Source organism: Bos indicus, chromosome 23 (genome assembly GCF_029378745.1).
Source record: "Bos indicus isolate NIAB-ARS_2022 breed Sahiwal x Tharparkar chromosome 23, NIAB-ARS_B.indTharparkar_mat_pri_1.0, whole genome shotgun sequence".
Classification (NCBI taxonomy): Eukaryota; Metazoa; Chordata; class Mammalia; order Artiodactyla; family Bovidae; genus Bos; species Bos indicus.
This window is the reverse complement of record NC_091782.1, coordinates 49,438,377-49,456,253: the sequence shown is the minus strand read 5'-3', so window position 1 is coordinate 49,456,253 and position 17,877 is coordinate 49,438,377.

Sequence of the window (17,877 nt, the reverse complement as noted above, 5' to 3'; positions counted from 1 at the left end):
TTAAGCAAACTTTGTAATCTCTCTAATCCTCAGTACTCTCATGTGTACACAGGGATATAAATGTCCACTTGGCAGGATTAATGACATTACGTGCATGAAGCTACTGTCAAAAGAGTCTGGCGTTCAAAAGAGGCTCCTCGATGTTTTTCCCACTTCTCTTTTCTGGCCAGTAACGCCGCCCTCATCTTTTACATCCTGCCTCTTCCACCAAGGCTCCTTGGAAGGTGGAACGAACAATGTCAGCCACCGTGGTCTCTGCCTCATGCACAATCCAAGAGGTCTAAAATTTAGTTCTGAATTGTTTTCCAACCATTTCGTGTAAGGTAGCTTTTGTTTTTCCACCAGAAGTTTTTATAAGCAGCAGCACTGTTATACTTCACTTCCATCTCCTGTTCTTCACAAAGTATGCTGTAATAACTAAATAAATGTGGACTGGGTGAGTGATGCAGCCCTCAGATCCAGTCTAAGATAGACTTTTGCTTTAGAAAAATTTCATTCTACATTTTGAAGTAATTATTAAAGAGGTATTATGGTAAATGCAAATTCATAATCGTTCCTTTACCCAGCATGTTAACAATGAATTGAAAACAAGGAGCAAACTGGAATTTAACTGTGATCTACATTACTGAACTGCTGTATTACCAAGGAAATCACGTTGATACTAGAAAACATTAATGGCATCCATCCTTAAATGTATATGGCAGCCATTAGGATTTAAGTGTTTCAGTGTGTTGATTATTCATAGCTGGTCGTTAGAAAGACGATGAATGTAACTGGGATTTATACAATGGCCTAACGGTTGTGTTAAGCCAGTCCTGGGAGTGAGCCAAGATAAGAGAACAGGAATGACTCCAGTGATACAAACTAGAGCCAAACGCCACGGCAACTGACTTAAGACTCCAGACACAGTCTGTTCTCCATAAGCTCCTGAACCGTGCTGACGACCACTGGACCCGGCCCAGCAGACGCCACGGGAGAACAGGGCGCCAAGACCTTGCCTGGCCCTCTTCCACCTGCCCGATCGACCTCAGCCAGGACCCAGAACTGCACGGCCCACCGCCCACCAGCCACCCCATGGGGGCACGAGCCCTTGTCACTTAGCTTCATCACACTCCTCGCTAGGCATTCTGAGTGTCACCTGCTACCTGAAAGCAACTGACCCATTTCCACCTGGAATTTCTCAGTCTCTGGACTTGCACAGAGCTTTCAGGAGTCCACAGGAGACAGGTCCACAGCATGGACACGTGGACCACTGGGAGCCAGGTGGAGGCTGCCAGCAACACCATCCAGCCAAGTGAGGTCAGGCAAAGTGGAAGGATGTTTTAAAGGAAGAAAGTCTCAGGTGAGCTATTTCCACTATTTCCAAAGAATCAACCCATTCCTGATACGGACACGACCGAGAGACTGAACAACAACAACAATTTGAATGAAAATATACTCAATAAACACCTAACATTCCAGGCAGGGAGAATACTTATGAAACCCAAACAGCTGGACTGAATACAGCCTACCTTTCTGTGACAAACTTCTGAAGACAGCCTCTACAACCTCCCTGAGTCATCAGTGTTCGAGTTTCTCTTCATTCTGCTGCCGCTCCGGTCATACTTGCACACACATATTACACCTTGTATTTAGTAACGAGAAGTGTGTCAATACAAACATTCAGATGAAATTCAAGGCAGTTAACCCCCTGAAGTGTCCAAATACCTTTACAACTGGCATCATCCAGGATCACCATCCAAATGACTGCCCAGTTTTGTCTCAGGACATGAAGAAGAAAACCTGTGTGTGTATCCCCGATGAAATGTGTGGCAAAGGTTTCTTTCAGATGAGAATTCCAGAAGGCACGGTCTGAATATTCATCTCAATTGCTAACTTTTGCCATGAATATCATTAGGCTACCTGGGCGACGCCTTCATGGTTAAGGATCACAGAGAAGACAGCTCTTACTATGAGTATTTAACAATCAAACTGTGGTGTTGGAGAAGACTCTTGAGAGTCCCTTGGACTGCAATGAGACCAAACCAGTCAATCCTAAAAGAAATCAACCCTGACTACTCATTGGAAGGACTGATGCTGAGCTGAAGCTCCAGTATTTTGGCCATCTGATGTGAAGAGCTGACTCACTGGGAAAGACCCTGATGCTGGGAAAGATTAAAGGAGAAAGGGGCGGCAGAGGATGAGAGGGTTAGATAGCATCACTGACTCAATGGACATCAATTTGAGACAACTCCAGGAGATAGCAGAGGACAGAGGAGCCTGGCACGCTGTAGTCCCTGGGGATGCAAAGAATTGGACACGACTTAGCAACTGAACAATAACCACCACCAATCTCTATTCAAGAAAAAGGAACCAAAGGGTTGAGAAAGCTCTCACAATACTATAAATCGTATTATACTGATTCTTTCTAGAGAACATACATTTCTTATCTAGAAAGTCTGAAACAGCAGTCTCAAATTCTCTTTAGGAGCAAAAGGAAACAATGTCATTAAACAAGTGTAGTTCCAGGAACTGCAGGTCCTCTCTGGGATGGTTCCCATAAATGGACAACAAATAGTCCAAGGCCATCCTCACACAAGTACAGGGTTCCTGGAGCAAAGATAAGCAGCTCACTGGGCCAGAGCCCCTCTCAGTAACGCCAAGTGGGTAGTAATTCATTTCTGCTGGTCACTGGGCTCCCGTCAAGGAAACTGAATTGTCACACCTTCATTCACAACACCGTCTCATGGAATTATTTTTTCCGGATTCCTTGGGAAGTTAAAAGTATTTGAGAAGAATATCAGGAACTGTTGTTTCAGCCCGTTTTGTGAGTAGATAATTGCCTTCCAACTCCATTACTGCAGGAAATGATGTGTGTGGCATTGTTCCTAGCTGGGGGAGCGCTGTGTTTTAGCCAGACCGATACATGCTTATTAAACAAAACAAAACAAGAGCATGCAGCCCAAGTCGCTTCGATGAACTCAGACTTTCTGAATCTGGTCTCTAGATAAGAGGCTGGCCCCAGACAACCTACCCACATACCAGTAACATTCTTTTGAAAGGGTGTAAGCAAAACTTGTTTTGAGAAATGAAGAAATTTCACCAATATTACTAAATGTGGTAATGAGTAACTCCAGTACATTAAGTGCTATCAAAATGGGTTCGGCAGAGACCTATGTGAAAGGCTAGAGTTTTCCCCTCATCTGAGTCTAAATCAAAGACCAGCCTGGGAACTAGAAGTCAAACACGTTTCATCCCGAGAAGTACCTTTGAGTCTATGGAATATGTTAGCTGGTCTTCCTGAAATGTGACATCATTTGTGGTACCAGCTGTATGGGTGTGCCATGTAAGGATTTATAAAACTAGTATTCCTTTGGCTTTAATACGTATTTTGGGATAACAGAAAGGAGTCTAATCGAGCTGAATGCTCCAAGGGGAACTGCTATGGACTTCACTTGAGGAAGCTTAAATCACTTACGATCTTGACCGATCAACCTTTCTACGGGTGGATTACAAAGAGTAATCTCCTAGTGGACATCTAGAACTGATGGTGATGATGTACAACTTATAAAAGCAAATATTAAACATAGCACTTACATGTCAGGCTCTGTTTAAAATATGTTACGCAAGTTAACCAGTGAATTCCTGGAACAAAGCGGGTACTTTGGTACTTGTCCTACTGATATTTTAATGGGTGAGGACGCTGAGACAGGGAGGTTCGGGAACTACTGATATTTAACAGGTGAGGATGCTGAGACAGGGAGGTTCGGGAACTACTGATATTTTAACAGGTGAGGATACTGAGACAGGGAGGTTCGGGAACTACTGATATTTTAATGGGTGAGGACGCTGAGACAGGGAGGTTCGGGAACTACTGATATTTAACAGGTGAGGACGCTGAGACAGGGAGGTTCGGGAACTACTGATATTTTAACAGGTGAGGATACTGAGACAGGGAGGTTCGGGAACTACTGATATTTAACAGGTGAGGACGCTGAGACAGGGAGGTTCGGGAACTAATATTTTAACGGGTGAGGACGCTGAGACAGGGAGGTTCGGGAACTTGCCACAGTCCCCTAGTTACTATGTGGCAGAGGCAGAATTTGAGTTGACGGTGAACACTCAGACCCCTCAACCATCCCAGAGCTCGTGATTCTCAGACTCTTCTGATTCAGTTATGATACAAGGATTGTAACTCCGAGATGATTATTTGGTTTGTTAATGATATGACAAGTACTGAACATTTTCGAAGTATAAATATTTTTTAATAGAAACATCACAGTTCTATTATAATTCAATTTTAGTTTTCAATAGTTGCTACAGAAAGATTTTAGCTTTCCTTGCAACAGTATGCCACAGGGCCACATGGTAAGGCACATCGATGAAGAGGAAACCATCTCCATGGAACATCTACGCCTGGTACTGTCATCCAAAAGTTTAAGGATCTTTACATGATTTTTAAAAATCCATTACCAAATGTAGAATTAAGCTCTGAAGAAATATCTCAGCTGCTTCATGTTACACTTTTTAAAAATCAGATGTAAAGAGATCCAGGTGAAGGGGTGGTAGACTACAGCATATCCACCCACCCACCCACCCATCCATTCATTGGGTCAATGAGCAAGTCCCACACGCCTGGATTACACCCACCCACCCGTCCGTCCATTCACTGGGTCAATGAGCAAGTCCCACATGCCTGGATTACACCCACCCACCCATCCGTCCATTCACTGGGTCAATGAGCAAGTCCCACACGCCTGGATTACACCCACCCACCCATCCGTCCATTCACTGGTTCAATGAGCAAGTCCCACATGCCTGGATTACATGTGGGAACACCGAATGGATAAGGCAGGCACACTTCCTGCCCTCAGGATTCACGTTCTAGTCAGGGAAACACTAGATACCAATGGGAAGGTGCTATTTTCGAGTGAGTGGTCAGGGAAGGCCTCTCAGAGGAGCAGGGCGCTGGGGGCGTCATGTGAACAGACAGCTAAGAAGAGTGGTGAGGGAGCTGGTAGGATCTGTGGACACCGCGTGGCAGGCAGGGCGCCCAGGTGGAGACAAGCTCAGATGTGTCTGAAGGGCAGAGAGAACCACGGTGTGGCTGGAGGAGACTCGGCGAGGCGCGCGGGGAGGGAGACGAGCCGTGACATCGACAGGACCCCGTCAGCCACGGGTCAGGGCTCTGGGTTTCACTGCGAGCGAGAGAGTGTCAGTAGAGGGTTTAAGGTGGTGGGTGGCAGATCTGGTTTGTGCCTTCTGAAAGATCCATGGCTGCAGTAAGAAAAATGGACTGGGTGGGGCTGGGGGGCGACAGGACAACGGGCAGGGAGAGTGGGCAGGAAGCAGGGGGGCGGGGGGTGGCTGAGAGCAGGGCTGCAGCAGAGGCGGGCGCCCCGGCGACTGAGCAGGAGCCGCACAGCAAGGCAGAGCCGACTGGCAAGCTGCTGGGTCGGGCATGGGGTCTTCGAGAAGAACCCAAGTCCAGACTTTGATTCACACAACTGGATAAATAGCTGATGCTGCACACGGCGATGGGAAGTCTGGGGGAGCAGGCTGGAGAGGAGCAGGGGGCAGGAGGTTCAGGCACTGGAGCCTGACAGATGTCCTGGATCCCTAACTGGAGATGCTGACCAGGCAGTGAATCTGTGAGGGCAAAGTCAGGGCTGCAGGTACAAGCTGGGGCGTTGATAGAATCATGGGCCCGGCTTCAGGGCAGAGAACAGGCTGGAGACCCGACTGAGAGGCACGGCAACGGTGTGAGAGCAGAGGAGTCCCCACAGCGGGGGGAGGCAGAGCGGCACTGCGTCCACCAGGACGCCCTGGGGAGAGGGACCCCCGAGGAGGGAGGGGTCACCTGCTGACCACAGAGGGGCGAAAGAGGACAAAGCAGGGATCTGGCCCGATGGCGGCTGTTGGGGGTGCTGACAAGAGGGGCGTCAGTGGAAGGGAGGACGGGGAGGGGCGCAGGGCCTGGGAGGGGCTCCAGGCTGGGCTCAGGGAAGAAGGCCGGGAAGAGAAGTGCAAACAGCACCGAACATCCAGAGTCCTTCCAGGCATTTCGTTATGAGCGTGAGCAGGTGGACGGAGTGGCAGCTAAAGGAAGGATTAGTGTGGGGCCTGAGGATGGTGGCGGGGGGGTTGTCCAGTTTAGGGGTCAGTTCTAGTACATTTGTAATATGTTAAATTAATGATTCTGCATAAGCTTTAAGTTTGCATCTTTTCATCTTCTGAAAAATTAAAGACAATTAGTTTGATTCTAACTAATGTTTGAAACATGCATTTTTTTCTTCTGTACACATTTAATCACTGGGCACCTAGGTCTGGCTCAGCCAGTCCACTGCCTGCTTCAACTATGAATATTGCCTCTTACTTTTGGACTTGCTGTAACCTTGAATTTTTTTCCAAAAGAGGAACTTGCCCTTTTCTTTACTAAAACTGAAACCAGATGCTCCCAGGCAGGCACAGGTACAGTGCCCGCCTTCCCCTCGGGGCGCTCTCTCCCTTCGGTCCCCACCATACATTTGAGGCTGCGGATCAGGTCCTTCCTTAATTCCCGCCACTCAGCTGACATCTTGCAACATTTTAAAGATTGGGGGTCACAAAATAAAAATAGTCACAAAAGTAAAATATAACCAGGTCACCTGGTTTATCAAGCGTAACTCGCGCATCTTTGACCCTGGGCCTCCTATGAGGATGACACCCTGACCACCTCCATGGCGCAAGGTCATCTGTAGCCAGCAGCCACTCAGAATGCTGTCAAGTGCGCTGAGACTTCTGAAAGTCCAGATGAGAACGGGGGAGGGGAGCGCCGGGGGCGAGAGAGGTTCTCACACCCACCTGGTCCCAAGAATCACCGTGCCTTCCACACTCACGTGTGGTCTCACTCTGTGCTCATCCATGAGACGGTAAGACCACGAACCCAAGACTAACACAAGAGATCCAGGCAAACACACGCTGTCTGATGCAGAAGAGAGGAAGGCGCCTCGCTATCCTCCTTGGATGGGAGACACCACGGGGGCCTGGGGTCTCCACCCCCACCCCGCCTCGCTTCATGCATGTCTGTGATGGGAGGATCCGCTGGTGCAAGAGAGAAGGGAAGAAAAGAACTGAAAACAGAGCCTGAGGGCTGCTCGCCCCAGCCCTCCGTCACTCCTCCAGCCCCAGTGCGAGGTGGTGGGCAGCCAACCTCACGGCCAACTTGGCGGCTCACAGCATGTCCCGCCTTAGAGAACCAGGGCACGAACGTCGTGGGAGCTCTCAGAATCTGCAGATGGAGACCCCTTTCTTCAGCAGTTGGGTTTAAAGAATTACCACCATCCCGTGAGTACGTTAGACATGTGTCTGTGGGCGGTGGTGAGAAGGAATTCTCTCGTCTTACTGCTTATCCACAACAAATCACTGAAAAAAAACTTCAAAATCTCTTTAGCACCAGACCAGAAACTGTGAGCCTTCACTGCGGAGTGGGATGGAGAACTCTCTGTTTTGAAGCAGTAAGTGTAACAGCAAGAAGAGGAGACAGGAGAGAGGCCACGGGGGGAACCAGGAAGGATGGGGCCTCAGTCGCAGAAGCCTCCCTTCAGCAACGAAGGGGTTCCGCCTCCCCCATTTCCACCTGGCCACGCTGCTTCCAGAGCTACGTTCCAGCTCCCACGAGGTGAGACTCGGATATATTTCTCAAAAAAAAACAACCCAAAAACCATTCAGTACAGCGGCTGATTACTAGCTTACAACACGACGAACTACTGGTTCTGCGGCTGGCACTGTGATATTCTGAGACTGTGACACAGTCTTTGTGGCTAGAAAAGCCTAATCACTACCTACATCGCTGCTTCTATCGAAGATTCATTCCAAGTTCCAAACAAATGACCTAAATTTTTAAAGGGAAAAGGGTCGTCGGGAGTCATTGTTCGTTTTCAGGGGGATAAAACACCAAGTTTCGACTTTCACAGTATGCAGTTTATCTTAAAAGCTTCCCTAAGAGAAAGAGCAAATGTTATAAGCTAGGTGATGACGAAACAGAAACCTGATGATGTAGGCTAAAAAGAATATGTTCATCCAGTCTTTATCTTCATAGTCAACCGCTGTGAAACAAACGTGGACAGAAATAGCAAGGGCAATCCAAATCTCCCTTAATCAAACTCATCACTGAGCCTGATACTATGGAGAGAACTTTCCTGTTTTAAACACACAGCACAAGTCCTAAGTATGGGATATGAAACAGCATGAAACACGTTCTTTGTTCTTGAACAATTTAATCTTCTGGGAAAGGAAATGGGAAATCCTTAAATAGGCGTAGCTGCCTACTAAAAGCCCATAGTATTTTCTCACTGATTACACAAAAGCAAAATATTTATCTAAGGCAAAGATATCTTTTTGATATCTTAACATCTTTTTGATCTTACTAATAATGATGGTGTTCTCAAAATCAAAAAAAAAAAAAAAGGAAATAGTAACTCTAGTCACTTGGGCTAACGATTACGAACACATATTAAAAAAAGCGACAGGGCAGATTATCTAAATTTTATTGTCCTAAGAAATATAAACAGTGTACAGACATACCTATATATGGATGTCAAAATTCCCACGATCTTAAATTCCAAACCGAGCTCTTCATCACTATCCCGGCCCTGTCTAGACCAGGAATTGCTATTTTCAGCTTCGTTCTCAAAAACCCACGTGCTGGGTAGCAATTTTCCCCACTGGTCACACAACGGACTCTGCAGAGCAACCCTCCTGTCACGTGTAGTCTAATTAAACCACAGGGTGAACACAAATTAATAAAGTTGCAAGTGTGAAAACTAAGTGATGCTAAGTCTGTAAATTTAGGGATGGAAGCAGAACTAAAATGTAGGTCTTCTGACTCTCAAAACCAGTGAACTTTCCAATTTCCAGTTTTATCTGATGTTTTCAACATCAAAGATGTCTGTTAATTATCACTGGAATCTGCCAGTATTTTCATCTGTATTTTTGATAAACAAGGGCAGAAACCAAGTCTTATTAATTTTTCTTTTTAAATCCCTACCATTTATCTAGGAATATAAAGTGGCTGGATCACAGGTGATTCATAAATGCTTACTGAACTAAACCAATCCAGATAGTCTGCCATTTTTTCATTCTCTAAATCCTAGTAAATTCAGATTTTATCTTTAATCCTAATGATTCTCTGATAATAATGTACACAGAAAGTTCCTACTGGGAATTCCCTGATTTTAATCATAAACTGCTCGCTTATAGGGCACGGCCTTCACTGTGATACTGTGTAATATTATGGTCTTGGTCTTTCTATTTCATTATTACATGTGCACAACTAGACTGTAAATTCCATTAAGATGGGAGTGCTACTATTGACTACAGATCTCTCTGAATATAACCAGACACAGTGCAATGCTTCAATGAGTAACAACCAGACACAGTACAATGTTTCAATGAGTAAACGCATATGAATTCTACTTCGGCTCCCATCAAAGTGTTAGCTGCTTACTCGTGTCTGAGTCTTTTTGACCCCATGGACTATGGCCTGGTAGGCTCCTCTATCCATGGAATTCTCCAGGCAAGAATACTGGAGTGAGCTGCCATTTCTTTCTCCAGGGGATCGTCCTAACCCAGGGATTGAACCGTGGTCTCCTGCATTGCAGGCAGATTCTTTACAGTCTGAGCCCCCAGGGAAGCCCCTGGTTTCCATACTTAGTGGGAAAAAGACACCCTGACAACTAGCTCTTTAATTCCTATTATTTTCCACCAATTACCATATTTTTGTCTCTAGAAACTTCATATCAGTTACATAATTTAAAGATCTTCATGTATTAAATATGAAGAAAGTAAGAAAAAAATACAGTTCTCAAAAGTACTACTAACTCTCCAGAGATGCTGTATATACTTTCCGAAATTTTGACATCTTTGCTTAAATTTATTATTTCTTGCACATCTTTGTTCACAGATGGTATGCACCCATCTACACAGAACTGCTGAGAGGGGAAAAAGAAAAAAAAAAAAAGTCTGTCATCATAGTGACACCTGCTGGTTTTTAGCTGTAAATTTTAGATCCTAAGTAAAAAATAGATTCCATAGCATCAACATTTTTCTTAGTAAAATTAAATGCTGTTTTCCATTTTAATAATTTACTAGATATATAATTAATTAAAAACAAATTTACTCTATACACAATCGACCACATCAGGTTTGTGTGTGAGACCACAATCTCACTGTAATTTTATGAACTAATTTTCTAAAAAAGATACATCTCCCAAAAAGGTGCTTAAGCACTTCAGAGTACTGAAATTAAAAAAAAAAAAAAGATTTAACTTGTGGTTTTCTATTAAAATTCTCTACAAATTCTATTTTAAGGGACTGCATTATAATAGGCCTTAGAAACATTTATAAAATTCTCTGCAGAATTATAATTTTAGCAATACTTTCATAAAAGAATCTGATCTATAAAAAAGAAAAATCTTAACAATCTAGCTAAATTGAGATATACTTATAACATTGTATTAGTTTAAGGCATACAATATGATGATTTGACATATGTGTCTACCAGGAAACGATGACAATGTTTAGTTGACGTCGTATCACAGTTACTATTTTTTTCCTTGTGATGAGAACTTTAAGATCCACTCTCAGCACTTTTCAAATACACAACACAGTACTGCTAACTAGTCACCCCGCTCCACATTACACCCCCAGAACTTTAACTCTGTATTCTGTGACCTTTGATCCACTTTATCCACCCTGTACTCTTGCTGCTGGCAATCACCAGCCTGGTCTTTTCTATGAAGTTTTTGTTTCAGGTTCTAAATATAAGTGACATCATTTAGTTATGTGTCCTTCTCTGACTTATTTCACTTAGCATAATACCCTCAAGCTCCATCCGTGTTGTCATAAATGGCAGGACTTCCTTCCTTCTCACGGCTGACTCATATTCCATTGCGTGTATATACACACACATCACAGTTTCTTTATTCACTCATCCGCTGATGGGGCGCTTAGGTTGTAGTTCTCAGTGTACAAATCTGTCATCTCTTTACACTTATTCCTAGGTATTTTACTCTTTCTGTTGTAACTGTAAATGAGATTTTCTCATTTTTTTTTTAGGTTACTTTATTTTTGGCTGTGCGGGGTCTTCACTGCTGTGGGCGGGCCTTCTTCAGATGCAAAGAGCAGGGGCTGTTCTTTAGTTGTGGGGCACAGATATCTCACTGCGTGGTTTCTCTAGCACAGGTTCTAGGCATGTGGGCTTCAGCAGCTGTGGCGCACAGGCTTAGCTGCCCCACTGTACACAGGACCTTCCAGACCAGGAATCGAACCTGTGCACGTCCCCTGCACCGGCAGACGGAATCTTTACCACTGAGCCACCAGGGAAACCCCCTCAATTCCTTTTTGATAGTTCATTGTTAGTGAACGGAAACACAGCAGATTTTTTGTATACTGATTTTATATCCTGCAAGTTTACTCAATTTATTACTTCTAAAAGTTATTTTTCATGGAGTCTGTGAGAGGCAGTATCACAGAAAAAGTAAAACTCTATTTGCAGATGACCCTGACTTCTACAATAGTCGAATTTTTCACTCATAAATCGTGTTAACACTTCTATGGCAATTACCTTTTCCATGCCCACCTGATTTCAACTAGAAGGGATTTAAGTTTGGGGCGGAAAACAATTACTCCAAAGGAACAAATGAAGCCATGTATTCTCTGTTCACTTGAATTTTTTAAAGGCGTAGTACTTCCTGCGTTGGATCTGCTGGCCTTGGGGCCCAGGCACATCGCAAGGGGCTGGGCCGCGCACTCGGCCCTTTTGCTTTAAGTGCTACACCGCTTTCATCTGGTGACGGGCCACGTACAGGTCTCTTTCGAGTGGCATTCCTATTATATTCCAGCCTAGGGTGCAATCTGACCATCCAGCAAATAGTGACGTAGTTCTTTTTTAAAATAATTCAGCTTATTTTAGAAGACTCAAATTCACATTCAGGAATTCCCTGCTTTCTGGAAGCTCGCTTCATGCTCTTTGTCATGGTGCGTACGTGGGTTGCAAAAGATTTCCAGATATGAGACAGAATTTGAGAAGAGAGCTTATTAGAGTGGGAAACACTGTTAGAAGAGCAGGCAGGCTTGTGGGAGAGCCGACCCCTTTCAAGGGCTAATAGCCAATGTTTATAGCCTCGAGACAGAGAAAATTCCTACTGGAAGGGTGGCATTAGGTGATGGGTTAGGATGCTATAGGGTGGGTAACAGGGTGGTGCTTCACCTAATATTCGGTCAGGGAACTGGCGGGTTTAGATCCAGAGGCTCAAGGCAACAGCTGCTGTGGCGATGGGTCAGTTCCAGAGACGTTTGTCCTGTGACCTTGGTATAGGCTGCCACGTTCTTCACTTTCACAAAAGACATATAATTAGCACTGGTTTTTGCTAACCAAAAGAAATCCAAAGAGGGTTTTCATTTTTATGAAAAAAGGTGGGAAACACATAGCTTTCAGCACTGATCTTAAAAACTGTTACAGAGGCAGCGTGTACCGAGTAGCTCCTTCACTCAGCATCTCAGCATTAAGCTGCCACAGCTTTCACCTGTGTCTGGGAGTACTTGGGTTTTATCTCGATTTATCTGTATTTCGTGCGTCCATTAGCAAGATGTGCTCTAACGTCACTGCTGCTTCACTCTACGCCACCTGGCTTACAGAAGGCTGCCCAGTAGGGAAGAGCCGTACTGACGTCTGAGTGTTTGTAGTACTTGAAGTGTTCTTTAAAAAAAATACAAACTATGGAATTGCGAAGAAAAATTGGGGGACACATCTGTACTAATGGATTTTCATATCACTTTAGAATTTTTTCATTAAAAAACTTATTGGTATATAGTTGATTTACAATGTGTTAGTGTCTGCTATATAGCAAAAAGTGAATCAGTTAATACACATTAAGGAGTTTTTTTTTTTAATCATAAAAGTACTGTTTATCTGATGTGTTGCTGCCGGTTCAACATTAGGTGAGCAAAACACGAAATTCCCTATATTTCTACCATCTTACTCTTTCTCTAAAAACAAAGTGAGCACATCTTGTTTAGAAGGATGAAGTAAGATTATATTATGTAAGGCACATAAAAAGTACACTGTAAGCTGTGTTATACAGATATAATTATTGTATTTACTTACCATAAATTGATTTTGACTATTTCCACAGATAGTTTGAATCCTGACTTTTGGGAGGATGAAAATAGTGTAATTATTAATTTATCCCTCTGTTGAGTGTATCATGTTTGAAAACCTAGGTTATTTTCCTCTTGCTTATGGAACACAAATATGAAAATATCAGAGAAAATACGGCTTTGCTAAGGTGGACAGGCAAGTCACAAGAAAACATGGTTTTAGCAGTTAAAAAAATGAGAAGAACTAGAAAGAGCAGGCCGTAAGTGACGTAACTAATTACCATATGCTGGAGAAGACTCCTGCGAGTCCCTTGGACTGCAAGGAGACTCAACCAGTCCATCCTAAAGGAGACCAGTCCCGGGTGTTCACTGGAAGGACTGATACTGAAGCTGAAATTCCAATACTTTAGCCACCTCATGCGAGGAGTTGACTCATTGGAAAAGACCCTGATGCTGGGAGGTATTGGGGGCAGGAGGAGAAGGGGATGACAGAGGATGAGATAGCTGGATGGCATCACCAACTCGAGCACATGAGTTTGGGTGAACTCTGGGAGTTGGTGACGGACAGGGAGGCCTGGCTTGCTGTGATTCATGGGGTCGCAAAGAGTCGGACACAACTGAGCGACTGAACCGAACCGATTCACTGTATGACTTTCAGTTACACTAAGTCAATAAAATATTAATCTCTGCATTTAATTGGAGTTGAAAATTAACGAAATAATTGTAAAACCTTTCTGAAGGACTAAAAGCAGGCTACTAAAAATGCATTCTCTATAATGATCTAGCTTCAAATAGTTTGACTGAATTAACATTTAAAATATTTTTTTCTGATATTTTTCATCCTGAGATAAAGACTTACAGCTGTAAAAATGACAAAAAAGAGGCCCGAGGGTACAATTTCAGAAAAGGCAGTCATTATGTCAAATTACAAAGCAATAAAACCCTCTGCCTTTTAATCTGCAATGGCAACCAAAACCCAATGTATTGAAACATACATACTGTAGAAGACAGTTCAAGAAGTGAATAGAAGTGTTCAGACTGGAAAACCTATGTGTGACAGAAGCAAAAAGGAGAATCCACGGTGTACACTGGAGGCACCTATGATTTCTCCAGAGTTTCATGGAACTTTGGGGTTAATACCACAAATCTAGTACTTCTATCTATATACTTATAACAGGGACCTAAACTACAATAATGTCCTAAAAAGAAAAAAAAAAATCCAAAATGAAGTACTCAGGTAAGAGTTATGCAGGTTCAAAACAAGACTACTATGCTCTTATTTGCTTTTATTAGCTTACCAATAGTAAAAATAATTCAACAGAACAGAAACAATCAAATTAGCTCACAGACAACAAGAGATCTAATAATAATAATAATAATAATAATAAAAGGAACCACCAAATAGAAAATATTAGGCACAATGACTGAAAGAAAAGATATTCTTTATACTAGAATATGGACATGGTGTTTTAGAAGGTAAATTTGAACATAATAAAATCAACATATACTTACCTAACATGCTATTTCTTTTTTCTGGTAACTTTATTTTTTGACGTTTCTTACTTTTTGCTTTGTATTGGGGTATAGCTGATTGTTAACAAACAATGCTGGGATACTTCCCGGTGAACAGCGAAGGGACTCAGCCATACACATACACATACACATACACGTATCTATTCCTCCCAAACTCCCCTCCCACCCAGGCTGCCACTTACCACTGGGAGGTGTCTCCTGTGCTGTCCAGTAGGCCCCTGTTGGTTACCCATTTTAAATAAAGGCATGTCGCACACTATTTCCCGCTAACTACTGAACACCTGAAATGCTAGAGAAAATTTAACCTGTATATATATTTTATAATATACAGGGCTGAGCTCATGGCAAATTAATGAAACAACTGAGGGCAGACTGGGAAACGGTGAAATCCCCTCAGAAGGTTTGGCTACGGAACTGCCAACTGTCCCAGGTCCCACCCCTGACGCCTGGAAGGACCCCCGTTTTGAGGACTACAGCTGCACGGGGGCAGGAATCACGGCCTGGGACTGGGTAGGTGTGCTCGGGCCACCGAAACACAACTGCACAGCTGGGCAGCTTACACACAAGAAAATTATTTTCACGTGGTTCTGGAGGCAAGAAGTCCAAGATCAAGGTGCCAGAAAATTCCGTCCCGTTGAGACCTCTTCCTAGTTTGCAGACAGCCGCCTTCTCTGCTGTATAAGCACGTGACTGTGTGCACAGGGAGAGAGGGTCTCTTCTAAGAACGCAGGTTCCGTCAGATCAGGGCCCCACCCTTCTGACCCCGCTCAACCATAATTACCTCCATATAAGCTCCATCTCCAAATACAGACGCACTGGGGGCTGGGGCTTGAACATATGAATTCCGGGACACGATTCAGTCCACAGCAGGGGCCAAGCTGGACTGCAGCACCACTGATGACTCCCCAAAGGGCACCTATCAGGGAGTGAGCTAGGAAAACACCGGAAGTTTCTCGTCTGTGTTCCAAGTGGAGATATGAAGGATGAAAAAAATCTCTAGTGATGTCGTATCACAGCCTGACACTGTTGTACGTTTGAGGAGGAAATTCACAAGGCTTGTGAGTGTTGGTGAGCGCCCATACACACTGAAGGACAGCAAGGGAGCGGGGGGAAACCCAAGGGGAACTCTGACTCTGAAGTAGTCCAGGGTTAGCAGGGCCAAAAGGAACAAAATGGAGGTGCTAGAAAAAAAACACACAGCAAACTTCTCTGTTGGAACATATCAAAAATTCCCCTAAATGGAGTTCAGAGGAATGTCAATTCACAATGAAAATTCACAACGAAAATTTCTGATCGCATCAGAAAACAAATCATATACTTGTTTCAGACAAAACAAACTATAGATTCAGATCCACAAAAAAAAGGATGAAAATACTGAAATTATATACAGAATGTAAAATAAGAACATTTAATATGTTAAAAGAAAAGAAAGAGAGAGAATAGAGGAACTACCCCAAACGACCTAGAAAGTTTGAGAAAGAACCAAACAACATTTCTGGAAATGAAAAAATATAATCACAATTAAAAACGATAGGTAGGTTAAGTACATCAGAGACAGCGAGAAGACACAATTAGTGAACTGGACAATGGATGTAAGGAAATTATCTAGTGTTCAACACAGAGATAATGAGATAGAAAAATACGAAACAGAGATTATGAGATATAAAGAACAGAGTGAGATGGTGAAACTTAAAGTCTAATTTGATTTCCTAAAGGAGAGAATTGAGAAAATGCAAGGTATATTACCAATTCTCAGACTCAAGAAGCTCAGTGAATCTGAGTAGATTAATAAAAAGAAATCCACAGCAAACAAGTTGTAGTAAAATGACATTTGATTGCAGAGATAAAGAACTTAAACATAACCTGAACGAGAAGACTGATTGCCTACAAAGGAATACTCATCAACTGACAAGTGTCATTTCAGAAGCAATAATAGAAGCAAGACAACGGTGGAACAGTATTATTATAATATGAGAGAAAATAACCGTCAATCCAGACTTGTATACCCAGCTAACTTTCAAGGATAATAAAACGGTAAACTTACAGGTAAATTTAAACAAATACTGACTGTATATAATAACTATTTTGGAATTAAACTGAGATAAAACTAAAATTCTAGACACTTATAAATTAAGGAAAGGCAATCAGATTTTGCTCAGAAGTCTGATGTTTAGTTTAAGAGTGAAACATAAAACTTTAGATTCTGTTAACTATGCACACTAAAATTCACGGTAAGCATTAAAAAGACAAAATTTTAGTTTTACCTTTTAAACTTGCAGAGAAAAAGTAAATGGAAAAACAAAAAGCTCAATGCGGAAGATGGGGGTGGGGAACACCCAAAGGCAGAGAGATAATAAAATGGTAAAACAAAAAGCCCAAAAGGATGGTATAAATAAACCCTGATATGTTAGCAATTTCCACAAATGTAAATCAATTAACGTCTCCAGCTAAATGATAGATACAAAGGAAAAAAAAAAACCTAGTTAGCTTTTAGTGGGTACATGAAAACACATAGTAAAGGTCTGACTGAAGAACAGAGAAACATATACCATGCAAACACTAACCAGTGGTGGGCCTCTATAAATATTCCTTTCAGAAACAAAAGATTTTAAGGCAACATAAAATGATATAAAAACACTGTTAGAAACAGAAGCTGTGACAACAAATATAAGATTCAATTCTAAACGTGGAAGATAAACAATTCTAAACTTCTAATACACTGAAAACAAAGTTTCAGAATATATAAAACAAAAACTAACGTAATTACAGAGAGAAATTAGAAAATCCACTAGAACAGAAAATTTTAACACCTCTTAGGACCTGAAAGATCAAGTAGAAGAAAAAGAACACTAAAACAGAGACAATTTGGCCAATACAAGTACCAGTTTGGTCTAAAGAACACCCAACAACTGGAAATATGCACACTTTCAAGCACCAACACAACGTTTACAAAACTGACCGTATTTTGGGTCAGATGGCAAATCTCAACAAACTGTAACATTTCAGTCTTATATGAATCTATTCTTGGACCACAGTCTAATGAAAGCAGAAATCAATAAGAACAGAACTGAGAAGTCTACATGTTAGGGGAAAAAAAAAAATCCACATATGCAAGTAAAAAAAAAAAGAAATCATGACGAAAAAGAAAAAAAGTGAGAATTTTAAGACATTTCTACAGCACTTTATATTGACAAAACAGTATTTCATTTCCTCATTAGAAAGTAA